The sequence below is a fragment of the Chelonia mydas genome, chromosome 8, assembly GCF_015237465.2.
Source record: "Chelonia mydas isolate rCheMyd1 chromosome 8, rCheMyd1.pri.v2, whole genome shotgun sequence".
In the NCBI taxonomy this organism is placed as follows: Eukaryota; Metazoa; Chordata; order Testudines; family Cheloniidae; genus Chelonia; species Chelonia mydas.
This window is the reverse complement of record NC_057854.1, coordinates 19,616,105-19,641,124: the sequence shown is the minus strand read 5'-3', so window position 1 is coordinate 19,641,124 and position 25,020 is coordinate 19,616,105. Positions and strand designations below refer to the sequence as shown.

General features: G+C 43.5%; 1 long non-coding RNA gene across 1 annotated transcript in view; it reads left to right on the top strand.

Annotated features, from left to right (window-relative positions):
• Positions 1 to 25,020, top strand: part of LOC122461507 — an 82,139-nt gene that overhangs the window by 43,019 nt on the left and 14,100 nt on the right. Inside the window, exon 2 of the long non-coding RNA XR_006283443.1 lies at positions 22,687 to 22,758. This is a non-coding gene — a long non-coding RNA (uncharacterized LOC122461507). The remainder of the gene's footprint in view (positions 1 to 22,686; positions 22,759 to 25,020) is intronic.

Here is a 25,020-nt window from a genome sequence, read left to right as displayed (position 1 = left end):
ATTAGCTGGAACCTGCACATCTCTTTGGAGCTGGCCACATGCTTACAAAATGCCAGGCACTGCTTCATCTTTGTATTCTGTCCCTGTGGTTTGGAGCTCACTGCAGAAGAGGGTGTTACAGGCAAGCTCTGCTGCGCACACTGTGATACAACCAACACCAGAATGGAAACATTTCTCAGTAATAGATGGATTTTTAAAATAAATAATGGGATTTTGTAAAAGTGGGTTTTTCAAATGTGGAAACCATTATCCTTTAGAATATTACAATATACCAGCAGATCACATTTGATCTTTAAATGGGTTGATAGTTTCCTTGTAAATTCAGCTAGCAGCACCCATTTTAGGCCAAACACCTTTTGAAGGACACTAACAAATAGTCTTAGATTTAGCGCTAGATTCGCCTTTGCATTTTGGCCCCTTTGCGCAGAGGAGCTGGAAAGCATTCAGATCTGGCCAGCTGATAACCTCCCTGGCACGGGGGGAAATTGTCAGCTGGAATGGAGCTGGTCATCTCAGCACTGTGCCGTCCCCCCTTGGCCCCAGTGCAGGGTGTGTGTTGCGGTAGGTAGGGGGCATAGCCTGAGTGCCCTGTGCTCTAGCATTGCGCAGTTGATATATGTTCCCTTAGGGACTGTAGCCAGATGGTGTAAATTAGAGCATCCTCTGGCTGCTGTAAAGAAAGCCAGGGCTCAGGGTGGTACAGCACTGCCCTGAGACTCAGGATTCATAATTGGTGCCCCATCTGCCCTTCTCTCCTGCTGTAATGAGAAGTCTGGGCCTTAACTTTGATTTGGATTTTAGGATCAAATGTACGTTTTGGGCGGTGGGGAGCCCTCAGCCAACCAAACAACCACATTGACACCCATAGACACAGAACAACACTGCCCAGAAACCAGCCAAACGCAAACAATGAAAGGATTTTTGCAAAGCCTAATATGAATCCTTGTTCTTTGGATTTGTTTTCATTTTAAGGAGAACAATCCTGTACAGCATTGTGAACCTACACTATAAAAGTGCTGAGTAAATGCATGAAGAGCAGAAAGCGGCCAGTAGCCTGCTACAAACAAAAGCGCCACCGACCAATGTAGTTTAATTGCCCATGACAAGTGAAATGTAAAAATAAATAAATAAAAAATGAAGAGGACAAATGGTGAAATGTAAGTCATATTTTTAATATTCTTTCGTTCGTTTACTAATCTGTGGTGAGGTTTGTAACAGAAGGAAGGAATTTGTTGAAAAATAGATGAGTTTTATGTTCCCTGGGTCTCTAAAATGTATATGAAATATTCATGCGGGGTATGAGGGAGGGAGACTCCAAGCTTGCTCTGCTGTTCAGATAAAATGAAATGAAAAAGACAATAACTAGCCAGAGGTCTTTTTGTCCCAGGTCAGTGTTAAAAAGAAAATAGTGCTTTTCTGTACTCGGTTATTACAGTGATGAGGGCCATATAAGAACCTAGCCTAGATAGAGAAATTTCCAGCCTTTTAAAAATTCTCTGCAGCTTGCAATTACACACACGTCTAATTTATCACAGATGCCAGATGGCACAGCTAACATATTGACAACGACTTAAACAAAAATAAAATAAAAATGGCTGGCCCATTCTGTTCCTCACATCCCCTCCTCTTTCCCTAGAAAACCTTACCTTTCCCCCAGTTTCCTTTATGGATAGTCTTTATTTAAACCCCACATTTCGAGAAAGTCAACCTAGAAAGACACTTGCTCTGGTTTAATGACTTCAGGGTCCTTCAGCAGCAAATGGGGTAAAATAATTCCGTTTAGGACCTGATCCTGCAACAGAAAATACTATCAACTGTACTGGAGTGTACGTGGAAATGTAGGGTACATGAGTACTTTGCAGGAAAATAAACACTTACACTGCAGATGGAGCATATAGGCACTGAGGTTAAAAATGATTGCACAAGCTAAGATATTTCTCATCTAAGCAACAACATTGTTAAAGACCCAACCTCAAAAAGAATTTTTAATTTTACCTGCTTCCAGCTATTGGTTCAGATTTAAACAAAATAACACAAACAAACACTCAGAAACCAGCCACTACAACTGTGACATTTGTGGCCAGACTTCCAGGTCATCTCAGTTTCCAGCAGGCTGAGCACTGATGAAAATCTGGCCACTTATTTTGGTACCTAAGTGGGAGCTGAGTTCTCTTGAAAGTCTGTCCCTGAACAGTTTTTGAAAATCTCACTCAATATCCAGAAATTAAAAAGATAGGTATACTTTTATGGCTGAAACTCTGGCCCCTCTTGAGGTCAATGGCAAAACTCCCATGGACTTTAATAGGGTCAAATCTTGACCCTATATGTCTATTTAGATTTCTGTGTAGACCTGGTTACAGTCTACCTGCTTTAGTTTACTTGATGTTTCTTCATCACTGATTTGATTTGATTTTTTTCATCTATCATTGTCACAGCTTTTCCTGTTGCTCCTCTTAGGTAGGGTTATCAGCATCAGTCAATCAGGCTATTTCAGGTTAAAAGCTTTCATCTTTTTCTCTCTCTTTAAATTAACATCTAAAGGGAAAAAAAGAGTGAATGATGCAATCATTCTAACAGCCTTTAATTTCACCCCTTGTATACACTGCTGTTCAGAGACTAAACACTGAGCCCATAGTAACAAAGCTTTCACCTAGCCTCAGATTGCTCTGCTATTTAGTTTGTCCCCTACCCTGTGTGTGTGTGTGTGTGTGTGTGTGTTTAATGGGGAGTTGGGGAGAGACTGTACAGACAAAGAAAATACGACATCTTACGCTAGCAGTTCTGCATCACTCACAGGGACTGTCACTACCATAGCTTGTTCGGTAAATGTTGGCATATTAATTCACCATTCCCTATTTCACCATGTCAAAGCATAACCAATCAATGTTCACAGATTTATTTATAGGCCTATTTTTTGAAAGACCTCTCCCCCTACCTCTCAAAGACACACATTTTCTTTGCTCCTTTAAACAGAATGCATTTGCTGCACTGAGAGGTTTCCCCCTCAGTAGATTTAGGGCTAATGTTTCTAGGACTCTCTGAAAGGCTAGTTTCTCCTGGGGTCTTTTGTTAGACATTGAGGAAGGAAGCTATGGGGAGCATGTTATTCCCAGGTTGCTCTGTGCATTTGCAGTGATTTGCAGACAGTGCGTGAGTGCGTGTGCACACATGGAAATAACTTGCAGCCTCATAGTATGAAATGGGAAATCGACACAGCACAATGTTTGGCTCCTTGTAGGTTGAAATAAAGCAAAACAAAAGGAATAGTTAAGAAAATAACTTGGAAGGTGGAATGAGTCAGTCATTGCTGTAACAATACGTGTGTGAGACAGAATGCTTATTTGACATAAATATAACCCAACTGAGATAACATGTCCCTCCTGCTTTTAGAACAGCAAAAAATAATGTCTATTGATTTCTTTATTGCTCACCTGATCATACTTCATTTCAGACTCATATTTACCTCTGCCCTCTCCACTAAAACTATACGGCACCCTCTGGAATGAAGTGTCTCCGAGTAGGGGCCCCAAACATGAGGTCCTTACTCTGGTCCTGATCATTGCCTCCCATGGGAATGTCACGAACCAGGATGTGGGTGGTCGGGCCTAGTGGTTGGAGCAGGAGCCAGGCCTAGTGGTCAGAGCAGTCATGGTGAGTCAGGAGCTGGAGCCAGGGGTGGGAGCAGGAGTCAGGAATTAAAGCTGGGGGTCAGAGTGGGAGTCAGGAAGCCAGAAGGGAAGCGGGGCAGGAGCGTGCCTGGAGAGGAGGCAGACATGGGAGCGATCGCAGCTGCGGGCATAAGCATTGAGTAGCCAGAGATCAATTGTTGCTGTTTGGCTTAAGAACAGCCTTGCTGAGTTTCTCGGCCAAACAGGCAAAGCGGTCAGTCAGGGTTAGCTGTGCTCATGAGCAGCCTGGAGACTGTGACAGGGAAGAATCCAGGGGACTGGGGTATGGGGGAGGAAATCTTTACATGGGGCCCTCACATACTTCCTCTATGACTGTTAAGGGATGCAGGATTTGGCACGCCTTTGGAAAAGGCTGAGTCTTACCTAGATCCTGTGGATACCAGGACATCTACACTGAGGGCCTGGTGCCTCCACACCACTGCTTCCCAACTGGTTCTTTTTTCTCAAGTGTAGCTCCATTGAAGCCAGACTTCAAGGGACTCCCAAAGCCATGGTTGCTTCTGGGCCCCAGATGAGGGCTATATAGAAAAGACAATATTGATACAGCATACATCTTTCCCTAGGAATCTCTGTAGGGCTGGAGGGAGTCAGTGTGCATCTGCACTGACCCCAGCCAACCCACCCTCTGCATGCTCCCCTTACAGGGTCCCTGTGAAACATCCTTTGGAGGATGGATGGGTTGGGAATGGTGTAGAGGTGACTGACCTCCATTCATGGGGGAAGAGGGGAAATATGCATGCAGTGTGTTCCATCTATATGCGTATCGGGTCTTGTGGGAGCCTCAACTGACCAGAGTTTGCAAAACCAAATCCACATCCCAGTTTCCAGAGCCCATCTTGTGTCTTAAATAGAGAACACAGAAGTGGAGATGCTTAGTGGCAGATTAATAATGGTTCTTTTTTGGGAACGGGTGTGGGGGGCATTTGGTTTTTGCAGTTCTACACTTTCAAATTTACTTAGTGTCACCAAGGACATGAGCAATTTTGAATATTGAATGTATTGGGAATTTGTAATCTGCTCCCGGACCTTCCCCAAGCAGAAGAAGAGGCTAAATTCACTGAGTGAATAATTAGCTTAGCTCTAATGATAAGCCCTTTAGCAAAAGCAAGGGTGACGTGGGCCAGCTTTTCAGTCTGTTTACGTGAGGAATACATTTCTAATTTGTGCACATACCCACTGCATGTGCAAAGGGCTAATCAGATGCATGTATACCTGCACTCATGGTTAGGGCTCTGTGTTTACCATGGAGGTCGTGGAAGTCACGGATTCTGTGACTTTCCGTGACTTCTGCAGTGGCTGGTGCGGCTGACCCCAGAGCTGCCCAAGCAACTGGTTCCGGGGCCAGCTGCTCAGGTAGCCTCGGGAACAGCCACATCAGCTGCTGCTCAGGCAGCCCTGGGGACCATCTGAGCAGCGGTGGGTGCGGGTAGCCCCAGGGATTGCCCGAGCATTGGTCCCTGGCCCGCCAGATCAGCTGCTGCTCAGCAGCCTCTGGCAGCTCCAGCCACCCCCAGCAGCGGCCTCCCAGGGTGTCCTCCTGCGCCCTCCCCCCAGCGGTGGCACCCCACCCAAGATTTAGTCATAGGTATTTTTAGTAAAAGTCATGGACAGGTCACAGCCCGTGAATTTTTGTTTATTGACCATGACCGGTCCATGACTTTTACTAAAAATACCCATGACTAAATCATAGCCTTACTCATGGTAACTGCATGTGCAAATAAGATGCACAATTTATGCAGGTATTTGCACACCTTGTCTAAAAACCTTGTCTTCAGTTATCTGTGCTCCTAACCTTAATTTCCTCTCTCATTCCCAGATATTGCAGGGAGCGTATGTACAGCTAATTGCATAACATACTTTTTTTGCAATACTCAGAACAATGGGGTAAGATACAGACAGATCAGTTGCTATTAAACTATGATTTTTTTCTGCCTTGTCTTTGTTTTCTTTTGTTTGGGGGCAAAGTATTACTTAGCAGTAAGTAGGCCCTGCCCCCCATTGAGCTGCTTGTTGTTTTAATGGTGCAATACTCTAGTTATTAACTTCTGCCACCATAACCATGCTGCGAATGTCAAGGCTGCCTATGTAATGTCTGCATGTGGGTGGGAGAACCCTTTGAGAGAAGGAACGAGAGCGAAGAAATAATGCCATGAATAATTGCCTTGGCATCCAGGAGAAGAGAGGAGGAGGTTTATGCCTGGAAAACAGCTTGTCATTTGCCTTTAATAAGGAACAATTGCAAACAGATTTCCCGGAGATACTGGCCACATATTGAACTCATTAAAAACCATGTGCTTATTGATCGTTGCTTCCTCCTCCCAGCTGCATTTCCTCCTGTACTTGAGGCTCAGGAGCTTCCTCCCAGAGCTCAAGCTTGCAATGCATAATCAAGGGCCAAACGTCACCACAGGGAATAGGGCTGGGGAGGGTGGGGAAGGCATGTAGGATGCATCAGCGGATAGAGCAGTCAGGAGAGCTAAGTTCTATCTACAGCTCTGCAACTGACTTGCTGTGTGACCTTGGTCAAGAAACTTCACTCCCCTGTGCTTCAGTTTTCTCATCTGTTAACAATGGGCTAATCCACTGCTAAGTTCTATGAGGTTTATGGCTGAAAAGAGCTAAGAGTTACTAACCCTCTATATGAATTGCTCCTCATTGAGTTAAAAGAATTACTGCAGCGATCCAGCCTAATGGCTCTCAGATGCTACCGGGATGTGCATGGTATAAAGACATGGAGGGCTAGACTAAGAGAGAAATTATGCCACACTCTTCCAACTTCGGACTTAACATTCATAGCTTGCTCGCTCGCTCACTCTCTGCAGAAAGGAGTTTTGGACACCAGAAGGTGATTGGCCCACTTAGAACTGGCTTTGTTTTCATTGACCTACAACCAGGCTGATATTCCTGGACAACATAAAGCACCTACTAGAGCTCCATCTGTTGGGGTTTGGAGGAAATGAACCCTGGATCGGGCCCATATTGATGTTTCTTTTTCTTGTTCTCTCTTTTAAAATATTTCCTCCTAGCATTGCTTTGTAGCTTGCTGGATTCACGGTCTCCTGCTGAGCAGAAATGCACAATCATTACCCCCCGCCCCCCCCCGCATACACTGAGGCAGGGGGTGTTGCACTTTGGGACTGTGGGGTGCTAGCAGAGCTCTGTTGGGGATAGAAATGGAATCAAAGGGAGCATCGGCCTGGAGACACATTGGTAGACATGTTGAGGCTACACAGAAAGTATTCATGGTACCCGGGATACGTACCTGAATCTAGCCAGTTCTGTGAATCTCTTCACTTTCTCGAACACTAACAAGGCCGAGATTTTCCATGACTAGTGATTTTGATTCAGTTTCTGAGACCCATTAAAGGGCCTGATTTTCAGAAAGTGCTGAGCACCCACCTGCTGCAAATCAGGCTCCTGTAAGGCATTAAATTAGCATCTGGAAATGAATCTCTGCCCCAAGTCACCCGTCCCTTGTTCTACTTTCACTCCAAAATATTTTAACGAGAGAAATAAAAACTCAAAATAGGGCGGGGTAAACCTTTTCCTCATTGGCTTTCACCTGCAGCAATGTCTTGCTATGAAACTGCAGAGTGAAGTGTCTCTGGAAAGAGTTAATTCTGTTTTTCATATTTGTTTAAAAATAATAATTTGTTGCCGCAGTGAAGAGTGAGTGATAACAATAATTACAGCAGGAGGATCGTGCTCAGTTGCTTTCAGTCAGACATGGAGAGCACAAATCAGCTTGTCCAGTGTTTTTTGAGAGCTCATAATCAGGTTCTTATAATTACCCACCCTACTTTTTTACAGATGGGGGAAAAAAATGGGTTTCTGAAGTGTTGGGGAATGTTTTACATATTCATGGGAACTGACACTGGAGCGGCTGGTTCGAAAGGATTGGGTGGGGAGTGGGAAATATAAAACAGAAAAATCCATCTGACGTTATCATGCCTTATGTATCATGTTTCTTTTTATTTCTCTTGTACATATGATTTTTTCCTACTTGCCGTATACAGAATTTTTTAGAGATCTAAAATTGCGTTTTGTTTAATATTGTCCAGATCTCAACTGTGTATTCCTGGAAAGGTGGGGTTTATTTATGACCTTGGGCAACTCATCTAATTGCTCCATGACTCAGTTGCCCATCTCTATATTTGTCTGTTTCTCCTTTCTCCCAACCTTTGACTGTCTTGTCTATTTAGGCTCTAATGTATGTGAGGCAGGCACTGTCTCCTACTCTGGGGCTCTGATCTCAGTTGGGGCCTTTTGGTATTAATGTCCTAAAAACAAAACAGCAATGATTATTATCATCATCATTATTAGACATGGCCTGTACGCACATGCAAGTGAGGTCCAGGGAGAGAGTACAAGCAGATGCCCATGTACAAGAGACAGGCAAAATTTCAATGGGGAAAGGAGCACAGCAAAGGTCCTGTTTACAACCACATGACCAAATGGTATTTCAGCAGTGTTGGAGGAACTACCATATTGTAATGTGGCCTGCCTCCTATGGAAAAATCCTTCAGAATTTACTAGGGAGTGACAACTTCCCATTGTCCTATGCAGTGCTGTAGCCATGTCAGTCCCAGGATATTAGAGAGAGATGGTGGCTGATAAAAAATATTACTTCACCCACATTGTGTCTCTAACTTCCTATTGACATTTTTCAGGACCAGCCTAGGTAGCAGAGGTGTAATTCTCTTTTCTGTCTGATAGGTTGTTTCTCTGTTAATATATGGGCCAAATCCTCAGCTGCTGGTTTGCTCCAGCCAAGGATCTAGCCCATAGAGTTTTACAGTATTTTCTGTAGAACTGTATGGGATGTTAAACTCTATAGGATTTTTCCATGAGGCCCCAACATAGTAGGCTTCCTGGAGTAGGCACACCCTAATAATCAGCAATGTGGGGCTTTGAGTACGAGCGTGAAGATGTCTAAGATGAAAGAAGACGGCTTAGTCTCTCTTTTGTCCTTATCTGTGAGTAGGGAGGGTTCAGGATAGTGTTGTACAGAATGTTCCCAAGTCAAAACCAGGCAAGTTTTACGTGGTTTGGGTTTTTCCACAATCCCAAATCTCACCCATTTTTGCTGACAGGCCCTCAGACTGACTGGCTGACTTTTGCATTAAAGCCCTGAGAAATTTATGGCCGTCTCAGCTGAGTTTTTTTTCTTTTGAGATCTTGCATTGTGAGCTCATTTCTGTTGGAGAGCCATTCAGACAGTAAAGGGAGGTGGCTGGATGGTAATCCGTTTGTGCGCACAACTGTTTTGAGAGAATCCTACAGAATATCTAGAAAGAAAAAAGAAGTCCAGGCAGTAAGTACGGGTGACAGAAAATGTTCCTCTGTTGGGGAATGAGTGATCAGTCAGGATGGCTGACATGCTAACCCCCCACACCGTGTATATGATGGAGGTCTATAAAATCATGACTGGGGTGGAGGAAGTAAATAAGGAAGTGTTATGTACTCCTTCTCATAACACAATAACTGGGGGTCGCCAAATGAAATTAATAGGCAGCAGGTTTAAAACAAACAGAAGGAAGTATTTCTTCACACAACACACAGTCAACCTGTGGAACTGTTTGCCAGATGATGTTGGCAAGGCCAAGACTATAACAGGGTTCAAAAAAGAACTAATAGGTCCATCAGTGGCTATCCTCTATGAATCTATTAGCCAGGATGGGCAGGGATGGTGTCCCTAGCCTTTGTTTGCCAGAAACTGGGAATGGGCGACTGGGGATGGATCACTTGATATTTATCTGTTCTGTTCATTCCCTCTGGGGCACCTGGAATTGGCCGCTGTCGGAAGACAGGATACTGGGCTAGACAGACCTTTGGTCTGACCCAGAATGGCTGTTCTTATGTCTGGGATACTGAAATGCACTGGAGCTCAAGCCACCCCGAGAACCACAGCACAGTTGAACCAGGGCTACCTTTGTTGTTCATGTGGTACTCATATCGTTATTGCTGCCGGCCAAAGGAAGTTCAAGTAATGAAGATGCTACTGAAGTAGCATTAGGATCCTGTCTTAAAGTGAGAAGAGAAAAGAGATACCACTCTGTATTAAGGCTGCCACTCACTCCATCATGCCTAAGTTCTGGAGAGCTCTCCAGTCAGGTCTATTTTGGACAATACCTGCCAGAGTATCTATCAGGAGTACAATCAACAGGCCAGAGATGACCTGAGCTCCCAATAGTTCTTGGTGCCTGGTCTCAGGGCTGTCAGAAGGTGGCGGCGGCTGCTGCTGCTGTTATTTTAAATACTGCTTCTGTGTATTAATTCTAATAGAAAGATTCATCTGAGAATCTGTTCTTGCCTAGGTGTTATGTTAACTTTCCATCAGAAATGTTCTGTCTGTTCAGGCCTCAGTGGATGAGTCTGCTTGGGCTATGGTTTCAGTATGGTGTACCAGGTTTGTCTGGGCAATTGAAAGGTACTGAGCACCCTCAACTCCCATTGATTTCAGGTAGGCTTTCTCTAGTAACAAGCTAGCTCAAGCCACATTAAAGCTCCATGGCTACCTTAAGGCTAGATCCAAAGCCCACTGAAGTCAACAGGCTCTCAGAAAGGACTGCATAGGCTTCAGTTTTACTTTAGGAAATCTGTTTTGCTCTGACAAAGAGTTGAAAACAAACACGTTGCAAAGTCACTTACAAATTTCGATTTCTTCTTGAATTTTGCTCTGTCAGTGAGATACTGTAAATCCCTAGCTTCATGAGTCTGCAGTCTAGAAGGAGATGCAGGAGAGGGCAATTCTAATAAGGTGAAACTTTCCCCAGAACTCCTCTCTGAACTTGCAGATGAGTCCTGAACAAATAATCTGTTTACCTTTGTTGCTTTGGGTGCTTTGCTGATACAGTTTAGCAAATATTGGTCTCTTTCTGGAATATGCATTGAATGATTTTTAAGTCACTAGCCCCAGGGGTAAACTGGATAGAGCCAACCAATAGAGCCAATTCTTTCCACAAATTTTGCTTTTTGTTTTCTCCAGCTCATGAATGAGCTACAGACAGAGCACAAAATGTTCGGATTTATTTGTTGTTCTAAATTGTCTGTAAACGTCTTCCATGAATAATGAAACTGGGTTGCAGATCATTTTACAAACAGTTCTTTTTTGAATAGTTGCAATTCACTATTCTAAACTGAGGTTGTGGTTGTTTGCTTAGTTAGATATATTACATGATACTTTCTGTTCCCAGACTGGATGATTTATGTAACTCACAAGTACACCATGAATTGTGATAGTAAATGTCACAACTGCTGAGTTAATTATGATTCACTTAGCGCGAGCCAAACTGGAAAAAAAATCGAATTTTTGATGTGTGTTTTATAATAGGTCTGATTCTTCACTGACATGGGTGTAATTGTGAATGGGAGATAACTTCGCTGATGTTAATGGAGTTACAGTAATGTAAAACTGGTAAAAGTGAGGAGGGAATTATGGATCATCTTACTCAACTATCTCCACAGATGCTGCCTAAGAGATACTAAGCCATATATAAAATGACCGAGAAATGACCCATTTTGAAACCATTATTGTCTTTCTCTTTCTATGAGAATTTGCAGATAGTCCTGAGTGCTCGCATATCAGTAGAGATCAAACACAGAACGGTTCAAAGGGGCTAATCCAAAGGCCTTTTGCTTTAAATCTGAATGAATGGCTACAGACCACTTTTCTCTCTCTACTTGCTCAGCTGTAATACTAGGCTTAGAAAGGATAAGCATTGGCCCAACCCGAAGTCCCATCCCTACCCATCTTAACCTTTTCCCAAGGTTTACAACCTCCTCTACCCCAGCTATTCTATTGTATCCATTTTGGCTGCCCCTCTTCAGGCTGCTATCAGCTGATTCTTCCCTCTAATTTGTACCCAGTAATTTCTGTCATTGTCCACCGATATCCCCTTCTGTGATGACTCTGCAGTTGGGGCACCTGGGCCAGTAAGAAAATAAAATCTGAGTCAATATAACTTGGTGGGGAGAGGAACAGGTAAGAGAGGTCTAGTTGTACACACAATAGGTTTTCTCATCTCTGGGTCTACACAGTATTGTCAGTCCTCCCCCCCCCCCCCCCTTTTTTTTTTGGTTTGGCTTTCTATATTGGGTTTATCTTTATTTGTTAAAAGAGTGTGGGGAAGAACTAGAGAGAGAGAGAAAGGGCTTTGAGGAGGAGAGGGAGGCTGTGTGTTGTATGGATCCAGAGAGCTCATTCCAATCACAAGAATGTTAAATGTTGAGGCTCTGTAGACGTGTGTATGTGGTTGGCTAAAGCTCCATTATAACTCCATTATATCAGCCAGTTCCTCCGCGATCCAGACAGATACCAAGAACTCTCACATCAGTGGCGGTTCTTTCACGCTCCCAAATTGGGGTGCGGGGAGGGAAGTGACCGCTCTGATCAGTGCATGTGTGCAAATGGGCTCATCTGAATGCTGAGCCACTGGAAAATACATGTGAGTTTATCAAATGCAGTTCCAGCTTGCAGGTTATTGATCCCGCTCCCCATGACCCAAATGGAAAAAGAGTTGCTGGTTTCTTTTAACAGAATGATATGAATTTTAAAAAGTACCTTTTTAAAAAAGTCCAAAATGACTCTCTCTTTAAACGGAAGTGCTGCCTGTAACTTGACAGACTGATTCCCCCCACCTTATTCCCTGCTAATGAAATTCCTGAAGATGTGATGGGTGGTGGTTGCCATAGTAACTTAGCGCTGGCAGAAACTGTAACCATTTAAGACTGCAGATTTATTCATGCAGCTTGTTAGTCAAACCTGATGCAATAACAGCAAATTAATATTTCTGTCTCATCAGGTTCTTGCAGCTTCGCCTTTCCCCAGCATCTTTGGTGGGGAAAGAAATGACAAACTCCGATGTTGCCATTGGTCAAATTGTACGTTCCCTCCTCTGGCAAAGGGCTCGCTGTATTCAGTGACAGCTTTGCCTGCTACAGAGTGAGGACCTGGGCCTGTTCTTGCTGATAACAATGGGAGTATTGCCATTGACTCCCATGGTGGCAGGAACAGGTGCTGAGTAAGGACTGCAGGAAGAGCCGTCCTCTTTTATTCCTCTTCCTAGTGGAGACTCTTCGGGATAGGTGAGGTAGAGAATTGATTCCCTTTAATCTGAGTCAGGTGTCTCATCTATTCAAGGGGCCCTAACATCTTTGTGTCAAACATCCCTTTTTATGTTGTCCTATAACATAGGACAAAGCACCCTGTACATATGAACTGATAAAGCCTCACCTGTGAGATAGATAAATATTATCCCCACCCTGCCATTTTAATGGGGAAACTGAGGCAGAGAGGCATGTGACTTACTCCAGATCACACAGCAAGTCACTAGCAGAGCTGGGATCGGAACTCGGGACCTTTTCCTTACTCTCAGCCCCCTGCTTATTCTTCCAGATTGCACTGCCCCACTGTGCCAGTGTAATCTATATCTGCTGCTGGTGCAAAATGGCTCTGATCACAACACCACATGGCAATTTTGCCTACCTATTTTCATATATCACCAGCCTCCATAGTTTCTTTCAAATAATCAAAAGCAGGAGTGCTGCACAATCCATGGGATAATATCACAAACAGGATTATGGCTACAGAAAGGGTGATAGGCAGCAGGTGCAAACTCCTAAGAATAAGATCATCATACAGCTTCTTATTCATAATTGCTTATCAAGTCTTTTGTCATGGACTGCCTGAGTTGCTTCAAGACTTTAGGGCTGTTGAGACCAAATTTTTAAAAGGGCCTTGACTCCAGGATGTACATGAAGATGCGATGTACATCTCAAGGCAATTTCTCCAGGTCTTAGACTCTAAGGAATTGACTAGTGCGCATATGCAACATTGCTCTCTACTGGGTGGAACCAGAACTGCTCAGCTGCGTGTCATTAGTTCTTTACTGCTAAAAGCCAAGGGAGATAGTCACTTAGCTAAAATGGTAGGGACCGGAGCCTTTGAAATATGAGGATTCTATTTTTGATGACACCTTGGGGTACAGGCATAGTGGCAAATGATTTCTCTAATATTTGTGATTGTCTCAAATTAATTTGTCTTTTTTTTTTTTTTTTTTTAAAGATCGATGAAATTTTTCATGGATGATTTTGCTTATGATAGTTCCCACAATGTGCGAGGTGCTTTCCAAACAAACAAAAAAAAAAGGTCTGGTTCCTGCGTCAAAGGGCTGACAAGCTAAAAGATGGACAGAAAAACAGACCAAAGGAAGGGGAAGGAATGTAGCATAGGAGTAAAGTGGTCAAGGTGGTAATTAGACATATTATGTCACGGTTATGGTTCAATATGTAATTATTTGAACCAGTGTCTTGAATTCTTTTTGCTTAGAAAGATACAGTACGTAGGTTGTGGCTCACCACTTAGAATCAGAAGGTTTCTTGTAGGCATCCCCATAGAAGTGGGATTTTTAAAGGGGTTTGAAAGTGGAGAGGGTAGGGGTTTCGCCAGCAGTTCAGCAGGGGGCATTTCATGCACAAGGGCCAGCTCGCGCGCGCGCGCGCGCGCTCTCTCTCTCTCTCTCTCTCTCTCTCTAGGTATGTCTACGCCCAAGTCACTTCAGCAGCACAGCTCCAGTGGTGCCACTGTAGCACTTCAGTGTAGATAATACCCCCTTTGATGGGAGGCGTTCTCCTGTCAGCAGAGATGATCCACCTCCCCGAGAGGTGGTAGCTAGTTCAACGGGAGAATTCTTACGTCAGCCTAGGGTTATCTACACCGGGGGTTAGCTCGGGTTAGCTACATCTCTCTCAGGGGGGTGGATTTTCCCAGTTTTAGGCCAGCCCAACCTAGGGATGTGCAACACTTTTTTTTTCTCTCTTGTCTCCATAAATCCTTTGCAGTTTTGCAGAAGGAATCCTTGCCAGTGCCTCTTTAATGACTCCCCATTACAGGGCTGTGGAGAAGACAGACCCCAGTGGGGTCTATGCATCATAAAAGGTGGAGAAGGTTTAAAGGTGCTGAGGGGATTTTAATTGGTGAGGGTTATGTTAATATAATTGGACCTGTGTTTTAATGGGAAAACATGCATTTCTGTCAAAGGATTAGCAATCTAACATCGACTTTAGCCTTCCTCCTACAAAAGTATGGTGTGTGTGTGTGTGTTTACTCTGATGTAAATGAGCGGGTTAAACTCAGGGTCATTCACTCTCAAGGGAATCTCCGTGGACTTTGCACTTGTGTGTAAAGGTTCTGATCCTGATCCTGCACATGACTGAGCATTTCTGACAGGTGCTGAGTATCCTCAACTCCCACTGACTTTAATGGGAGTTGAAGATGCTCGGCAACACTTGCAGGCGTTTCGGATCCTTGCAGGGCTGTGCCCTAAGGCAGGGCTACTTCTGCACCAGAAGAGAGAGACCCACATTACCTGAGGGGAGGCAATGGGGGTTGAGTGTTAGAGACAACATTTTGAAACTTGAGTGCTTGTCAGTTGAGTCAAGACTGAAGTCGAAGCATGTCTGAAAATCAGGCCATCTGCTTAGATGCACATAAATGCAGGTTTATGTGTCTAACATTAAACACTAGGTCATGGCTTTGGGATACTTCAGGATGAGAGCAGCTTTAAGACATCTTGGACAAAATTCTGTGCTAACTTATACTTTCTGCAATCCCATTTACTTCATTGGAGTCCCTTACGATGTAAGTCCATGCAGAATCTGCCCTATAGTCATTAGTAAAAAGAAATTAAAAGGCTTTAAGAAGCAGACTGATTAGGAAGTGAAGTGATTGCTAGCAACTATTGTCAATGCTGCACACTTGGTTCCACTTACGAGGTTAATTTCTGTAACAAAGTGGATCGTTTTAAATGGATATTTCAGATGATGCTCCACGCAAATGTTCATGCTTTTTTTCTGAATGCCTCACAGCCACGTACAGGAAATGAAGGACAATGGAAATAATCAAAACGCAGACTAAACTGCACAAACAAATTAGGGGACTTTTGTTATAGCTCATTAGAGATGTGCATTTGTACTCCTATCTTATGAGTTCTTTGTGAGAATCCATCTCCTTGCAAACCTGGACTGCCCACAGGATCCCTCAATTATACCTTTTTTCCCCCTTGGGACTTAAGGGCCTCCTGTTGAAAACATTGATTTCAATGGTGCAGCACTGAACTCTAATTCAGCAAAGCACTGAAACACACGTTTAAGCACATAAAAACATGTGTAAGTCCATCCCCATTTAGCAACGCATTTAAGCATGTGCTTAGATCCCAATGAAGTCAAGCTTAAAAGAAAAGTTTAAAGTTAATCAAGTGCTTTGCTGAATAGGGTCTGTGGGGCTCAATCCTGCATTCTCGTTATCTGGAGTAGGCCCATTGACACTAATGGGGCTTCTTACTTGGTGTAGTAAGCATATGCTTGGTTGTGTTTGCAGGATTAGACCCTTTGGCCTTTGATACTGTTTGTGTTTTGGGGGTGGAAAAATTAAAAATCTTAAGAGATTATGAAGGGAAGAATTTTGTAAAGGGCTTTCTGAGAACAAAAAAACTTTTTCTTGTATGTTTATTCATCCCATCATGGTGCTCACACACAAATTCACAAGCCCTGGACTGTTTAAAATATTCCATCCATAAATCTTTGATTTAGTGCCTCCTACATATATAGTGTTTGGGTTATTTATTTTTCCCTGTGTGGGGAAATGTAAAGCTTAAGAAAAACCGCTTTCATTCATATAATGTAGGTGATAGCTGTAGGTTCTGCCACTACTACTCATGCTGAGTAGCATTTACTCACATAAAAGTCCCCTTTATTCAGTAGTGTAAGTACGGCTTGCTGTGAGTAAGGTGGTCAGGCTCAGGCCCACAGATTGGTATTTTTATTCTTTCAGAGTGACACAAGATTGGCACCTGTACAGCAGTGCAAAAAGCAGGTAACAACTGTTGCCAAAGACTTGTTGGTCTCTAACTGGGCATTTTGGGGGATGAATGGGTATGGCTCAAATGCATCTGCATCCCCAGTGTTAATTCCTGTGGGGTCTGAAATCAGAATGCAGGTTTCATTGGCAACACTGCTAACTTGCCAATGGAATCTGTCATCTGAGCATCTGTGGTAACCAACAAGTTTACAATTAAAACTGAGCCAAGGTTTGCACCTGTCAGAAGTCATTTTACATGCCATGCATATGTTTATTGCCTTTGCTGTAAAAGCTGTGTAATAGGTTTCCAGTCGTCCTGATCGGAGACCAAAGTAAGACAATAAAATAATTACATATTTTTTGTAGAGGGTGTGTGGTTGGGAATGGGCTGAGGATTACAGCTGGTGTAGAATGTTATCCAGCCCAGGTTAATATATATTTTTCCAGAAAGAAGTTGAGAGGAAATCATATTAAATATTTTTAAAGGGCCAATGTCAAGCAGTTTCCAGGCCTCAGATGGAGAGTATGGGGTTTATTAAACTCAAATGGCCAAGATCAGTGATAATGTAAACAGTAGTGTGTTACACTCCATGGGCCTGATTCTGAACACAAACCAGTGTAAATCAGAAGTAATTTTACTAAGGTCAGTGTAATTACACTGGTGTAAAACCAAAGTAAGTGAGGTAACAATCCGGCTCCATGCGTAAGTTGGACAGAAAACAAAGGTAAGTAATAAGGGAGTAACATACACACAGTGTAACTGTAGTTGTGTGGTCCCAGGATATTAGAGAGAAAAGGTGGGTGAGGTAGTATCTTTTCTTGGACTAACTTCTGCTGCTGACGGAGACAAGCTTTCAAGCCACACAGAGCTCTTCTTCCCAGACCAGAAGAAGAGATCTGTGTGGTGTGAAAGCTTGGCTATGGCTATGTTCCAGCTTATGTCTGCGTAACTTATATCACTCAACCAACATAGCTTCTCTCACCAGCATAGCTTCCGCCATTCCCGCAGGTGGTTTTATTATGCTGACAGGAGAGCTCTTTCCTGTTGGCACTGGGTCTTCACCAGATGTGCTGCCGTGGCACAGCTGCATCAGTACAGCTGCAGCGCTGTATCTGCCCCTTGTCTCTCTCACCAACAGAAGTAGGTCCGATGTAAGACAATACCTCCCCGCCTTGTCTCTTACACGAATGTGACGTTCAGTGAGTGTGCAAAAAAAAATAACTTCCATACCTTCTGAAGAGAGAAGTGTGTAGCAGGGAAAACAATTCACAGGGCCATATGGGATAAAATGTCTGATTCTCCTCTTGTTTACATCACAGCCTAGATTTACACCCATGTAAGAGGGGAGTTGTGTTCAGAGGTGGAAGGTTGAGGAAATAGGGTCTGAGGGCAGAGGGAACACCATACCAGTATTTGGGAACCAAGAAAATGCAACTGCCTAGAGAACAGAAGGATATGGACTAATCCAAACGAACTGAAGTGCAAACGTAAATCAATGTAATAAATGATCTAGAATGAATTATTTCAAAATATTTCATTTTTAACATAGGCAAGGGTGTGTGTGTGTGTATATATATATATGTAGATATGTATATGACTTCTATTTTGATAGTCCTTTCCATACAGTCTCAAATCACTCTGATTTCAGAAATACCAGCTGTCTGTACCTTCCCTGCCAAGCATCACATCTGAAAAACATTTCTTGTCATTGGGCAAAATCAGGAATTCTCACCATTGAGCAGATTGTCACTATTTCTGGAGGTAGGGCGGGGGGAGGCGGGGAGGACTGGGCAGAGAAAAAAAATGATTAATTGGCAGAGATGACACAGTTTTGCTCTGGGCCAAATTTATGATATTCTCAAGGAAATATCAGTTTATCATATGTGAATAGTAGGCAAAACAGATACTTGGAAACATTTCTCCCAGGTAGAAATGTTGCAGATGTCACAGGGAAACCAACCCGCAGCAAAATATTGGCTTTTCCTCCTGTGAAAGCTCTTCTGAGCTGACCTTTTGTTCTGATGTGTTCTGTGTAATTGAGGCAAGGGATGCAAGTTTCAGGGCAAATCCAAATGGGCCAGTGGAATTGTACCTGCTGACATGAGGCCTGAGTTTTGCCCAAGGTGTTTTATTGCATTTGCCATACTGCTGCCTTCCCCTGAAATCCATGAGAATAGTAGGCTGTTCCCTAAAGTTTCACCAGCACAACGGAGGAGTCATTTTCATTGCTGGCGTGAGCGCAACTCCACTGACATCATTGAAATTGCATTCTCCTTACGCCTGTGGCAAATTTGGCCGAGTGTGTTCTACTTAGGTGTGTTTAGAAAATCCAGAAGGAGAAAAGCATTCTTTCTGAACCTCCTTGGAAAATTCAGCAGTACAGCAGGGCATTTTATTCTGGCAAAGACAGAGCAAGGAAATTCTCCCTGGATGTACCAGGAATACATGATATCAAAACAGGTATGTTCCAGCTGGACATGTAGTATCTGCAGTGTTCAGCAACTCCTACCTGAAGACAGCAGGCACGCTTCTCAGTAGTCAAGTCCAGCAGTTAGACGAGTAGTTCCAACTGGAAAAGGGCCCAACCTGCACACATTTAGATCCGGTTTGGAACACACTCAAGTTTGAAGGTGTTTGGATCCAGATTTTGGGTTCAAGATAATCTCTACTTAAAATAAACTTGGTGTTTTGGGGTTTTGCTATTCTTTTCCTGACAGATGTCCGGGGCTTGTTTTCTCCAAGTGGAATGTTATGGCCAGTAGCTCATACAACAGCAGTTCCTATTTCCTCTGTTCTTTGACTTTCTCATCCCCCTGTCCACCATTTCAAAAATCATTTACAACTTAATACAGTAATTCCACCACACTATTACAGAGCCTTCCAGCATGCACCCACCATCCCCAAGAAATATTGCTCCACATCGGGGTTAGATATATTGGACATCATCTTACCATTCCCCAAGACAGGCTGAGGGCCATTGGAACTACTCTCTAAATGTTAAGGAAAGAAGGTGCATTGTTTACTCATTGTTAGTGCTAAGCATGCTGGGCACAGGCTGTAGTTCATCATCTCATTATTAACTGACCTGCCAGCAAAGTCCCATATCATTGGGACAGAGTAAATACAGATTCATAAGGAAAGGGAAAGAGAAAATCACAGTTCGGGAATATATTCAATCTTCACTTCAAAAGGACTTCATAAAGATACCTATTTAGATTCGTGTAGTACCTAGCATCATCATGATACTAGCTGCACTAACAGGCACACAGTAAGGGTATATCTACACTGCAATAAAACACCTGTGGCTGGCCTGTGTCCGGTAACTTGGGCTCTTGTTCCTCGCAGCCCAAGACACGAGGGCCCGAATGTCTACACTGCAATTTGATAGCCTGGCAGCTTGAGTCCATGTTAGCTTACACGGGCCATCCATGGGTGTTTTATTGTAGTGTAGATGGACATTAAGGGGCACAGAACTTCTCCTGGGGTGGTCAGACTGTGGAATGGGCATCCCTCCCCCAAGAAATAAGAGCCATCTTCAACTTTCAACTCCAAGTGCCAGGCACATTTCCTTGATGTTGCCGCCTCAATATATAAACCTGTTTCCGTGTGTTTATATTAGGCATATATATAATTAAAAACAAGCCCCCCCCACCCAGCACACACCCTGCCAAACCATGACACTCAACTGCACACACTTTTCCCTCTGGGGAGAGGATGAGAGAATAAACACATGACAAATGTGTAGTCACGTTGCTTAATGCATTACTGGAAGGTGCTCAGATGCCATGGTGATGAGGGTGATATAAGAACCTATATAGAATCGAATGGAAGGGACTGGAATTGGGAAAAGAGGCTTTAAATTCTAAATCACTATTCTTTGGAACTTGGCAAACAATATAGACCCACAAGAGCCCTTGTTAACACTTGAGGCTTCTATAGAACCTTCCATCTGAGGATCAGAAGCCACTTTGTAATGTAAGCTAACGCTGATAGGAGAGGCATTCTTTCCCCTTGTAGTGGTGGCTACGCCAGTTAGAGATTGATGAGCCTGCTACAGCCTTGGCTAAGAAACCTGTGTCTTTGAGCTCTGGCAGTAAAGGCGCATGCCTTAAGATCCAGAGGACCCATAGGGGTTAAAGGCTAGATTCACAAAGGGACTTAAACACCTAAATGCTATTTTAGGCACCTAAGTCCAACATCTAGGCCAGACTGTCATTCACAAACTTCCCACTCAGCTGCTGTCTAAGCCTGTAGGTGCCTTAGTTTGTGCTGGTGGTCATGCATAAAACCATTTAGGTCCTGACACCTCTGAGCTGCCTGGTACCCTCACTCATATTCAAGCCCCAGTGGGATTCTCAAACTAGGTGATCCCCTGCCTATCTTGCCTGTTGGGCCCTGTCCTTGTAGGCATGCTCAGAGCATCCTAACCAGCACAAAAGTCAGCCATGGACAAGATGTTGTGCAGCTGGCTGCGTTTCATTATATCCAATAGCCTTCTGGGTGGAGCACTCACCTGAGATGTGGGAGACCTAAGTTTGAATTTTCACTCTTTCTGGTTTGGAGCACAGACTTGAAGCCAGGTCTCCCACCTCCAAGGAAAATGCCCCAGCCACCAGGCTATTATGTGGTGGGTCTCTCTCAAACTCTGTGGTTGAAGCTATATCCATTTTGTATAGCTAAACATTCACTGGAGCAGGGACTTGAACCTGGCTCACCTGCATGAAAGGGGATTGTCCTAACCCCTGGGCTATTGGCTATAATGGGGTAGGTGGGTCTCTCTCCCATGAGAAAGGGCTGACTTGGCTCAGCTTCTCAACTCTAGGGCTCACATCTGTGAATACTGAGCAGAGAGAGGCACCTAACTACCCTAGGCCCCACTCCCTCTTTCCTTGGCATTTCCTACTGGCTAGATTAGGCAGCTCCCCACTCAGCTTGCTGGCTTCTGTGAATCCCTTTCTTAGTTTCCTGACTCTCCCAAAACAATGCATGGGGAGCCTGGATGCCTAACTGAGGGCTATGAATTCCACTGGGAAGCAGAATGCCTAGGAGTTAAGCATGGTAACACCAACCTACTTTTGTGGCTCTCGTTCTAAATGATTTGCCCAAGGTCTTGATTTAGGAAATCTATGGCAAAGCTAGGAATGGAACTCAGAACAGAACTCTGTCTTAACCATGAGACTCTCCTTCCTACCTTAAAAGAAAGGAAAGCAGAGACATGAGTTCAAACCTTCAGCTCCCTTTACACCCCTGCTTCCTCTTTACTGGCCATGTCTTTGATAGTCTTCTGGAGCTCCCCACAAAGAGATTCAGGAGTCTGTAATGGCACAGCCCCTCCCTGCCCGTGCCCAGAGACGACTACTATACATTTCTTCTGAGCTTACCCATCAGGCAGGATCATTGCATGGTACATGGCCAAAGCCCTCACCATCTGATGGCTGTTTGGCCATAATACCAGCTATGGTCTCAGGCCATTTCCTATTGCACATCTGCCCACATCACTGCAGACACTTATCTCAACAGAGGATTGAATTAAACTTTCTGCTCACATGACTGGCTGGGTAGTTTGGGGGAAGTTTGCTCTGTCACTGACCTTATTCCTGTTCACTGAGGAAGGTTGCTATGCTAACAGCAGCAATGAAGTCACAAGTTTGTCACCCTTACTGTATGGTGAGGAAATATTGAGTAGGGTTTTTCCCCCCAAAAGTTTCATATTCACCCTGCACTAAAGGTTGATGGCTGTACGTAGACTACTGAGGTTTGCAAGTTGCTGGCTGATGAAGCTTAACATGATTCACAGGTTGTAGTGTTCTGTAGCCAATGTTATCTCAACAGTGCAGGAATATGATGCAATATCTACTTGAAAACACCAGTGGCAGGTTGGGAAAAGAATGAGGAGGACAGGGGAGCATATGGATGAGGAACTGTTATCTTCTAGGGGTTGCTTTAAATAAAGAATCCAGCATAATCTGAGACCGCTCCCTCACTCCTGTCAAAACACAGCAGAAGGGACTCAGCCATTTCAGGAGGCTAATTATTCTGGAAGGCGCCTCTCTGATCATTTGACAAAAAGCCTGTGATGCATGTTGATGATAATTATCACTTGCTCTGTGTCCTTAAACGTCTCTTATAACTAACAGGCACATCAGATGAAGAGGTGTTGAAACCCATTCCAAAATGCAGTGGAAGAAGCTGTGACCACTTCCACGCTGGTTAGTACTGTGTGCATTAATATATTTAATTTATGCGCTCGGTTGCAGAAGTATGCAAATTTATATCCAAATAACACAGAGGCCTGAGATGCAGTGACTATTGCAACGATCAGTGTCAGACAGTGTAGGGGCACCTCTAGTAAGCTATAGGAAAGAGCAGTGCAGAAATAGTCCCACAAGTCTCTCCATACCCAAGAGTTGCCTGCTTGCATGTAGGCAGTTCAAATACTCTGCAGATGGCCAGGGTGTAAAAAGGGAGATTAGAATAGAAAATGGGGCTCTCTTTACTTGCTGCTGCTTATCCTATGGCGTGTCTCACTTGACTCTGTTATTAGGCTCATTCTTTCTCTGTGACTCAAGGTGTATTGGATGGCATTACCAATTCTAACCAGAATGGATAGTTTTATTATTAAGGTCAACAGTGCCATTAAAATCTTCAAGGCATCAATCCTATGTTCCAAATTTATAGCAACAAGAAATAAATTATCTGATCACTTAACCAGCTGGCAGAGAAACAGGAAATGGACTGGCCAGGAGGCAGGTTTGTTTTTCTCAGTTTTTTTTTTTTTTAAGAAGCCAAATGTTTGGAGGCATAAATCTCCCTGTGCAGCAGACAGAGCTGAGGAAGCCTAAACAGTGTGTGAAATGTATTTGCCCATGACTTTGTAATTCCAGCAAAATCTGTTTTAAGCAACCACTCCAGGCTATTAACAGAAACTGGAGACTTGAAGGTTGTTTTCTGTCTGGTACTTATATGGGGCCTTTGTTAATACAGTATCTGAGTACCTGGATTTTAGCCTCACGGTACCCTAGTGAAGTATTCTCTCCATATTACAGATGGGAACTGATACAGTTGAGATCAAGTACTACTACGATGCTCACATTCACACAGGCAATCTGTGGTCAAGTTAGGAACAGAACCCAGGTATCTCGAGTCCCATTCCACTGCCCTCATAACTAGACCTTTTTTTTTTTTTTTTGTACTCCAGTCGCTTTTGATGAAGGTGGAGGGGAGCTGAATGCAATGAGCCAAACTGTTATACCAATGTAAGAGTGTTACCCTGATGTAATTTTTTCTGTTTTCCATACACAGAAAATAAAATGTACTTGCTGGCTTTTAGCTGAACAAAGTAACAAGGAAAGAAAGAACAAACGTAAGCCTCTTATAAGAGGTTGCGGATAAAGCTAGTTTCTTGTGTGGGTTTAATTGTGTAGAACTCTATTTATTTTGTGTTTAATAAGCATTCCATGCAGCTTACATTTTCTGATAAAGGTGTCTTTAGTTATTTAATGCAAACTCTTGGAGGTGCAGTAGGTTAATGCAGAAGCCTTTCACTTCTCAGGAGCTGGGCTCCGATCCTAGCTTTTGTCCCGAGGAAAGATGGGTTTGTTCATTAGCCTTACCTTGGTCCCTCTCTTTTTCACATCACACAACTATTGCTAGACACAGCAGGATTCATTCACTCTGCTTCTAAGAGCCCCAGAATTGTTATAAACAGATGGTGGGTTCAGATTAGGATTGAGAAGCACTGATATTGCAGGGATGGAATAGATGGAGAATGGAAGGTCAGGAAAAGTTGTGCGGGGGAACAAGAATGAAATATCATAGGTGCCATAAGCCATTGGCGGAAGAACGCCTGGGAAGCTTGCGCAATACTTACACTCATTATTCCTGAGTGTGGAATTTTGTACAGTATTTATACTCACTTTTATCACGCTTGTAGCTGTGAACAATAAAATGCACTGGTAATTTAAAAAGGAAAAACTAACCAACCAACCAAAAATAAATACAAGGAAAAAAAATCAGTAGAAAATATTTGAAGGCTGTTGAGAGAACAACAACAAAGTGTAAATATAGGCCTATGAATAGGCTTTTTGAATAAATAGGATAGCTATGCAATGGTTTCGGAGGAATAAGCAGTTTGTCAGGATACGTCCCCTGGCTGGCTCACTTACTAAATTCCAGTTACAATGTAACTGGTTTTGTATAGAACTGCTAAAAAAGATTTAGGAGAACTGAATAAAAATGTTCTCTCCTCTATAAAATGTTACTGCTTTGCCTTTACTGTCTGGATAGCAGGATAAACGAGAGCTACAAAAGATACCGTTAGAACTACCAGTGCCCATCCTTTTCAGCCCCTGAATATGCAGTACACGTCCGTTTCCCTGAATGGCCCAGGGCACATTCGGAACCGTTGGATAACCAGGTGTTTGGATAAATGGAAGCAGCTATTGACTAGCAACGGGCTACATAGGAGACCC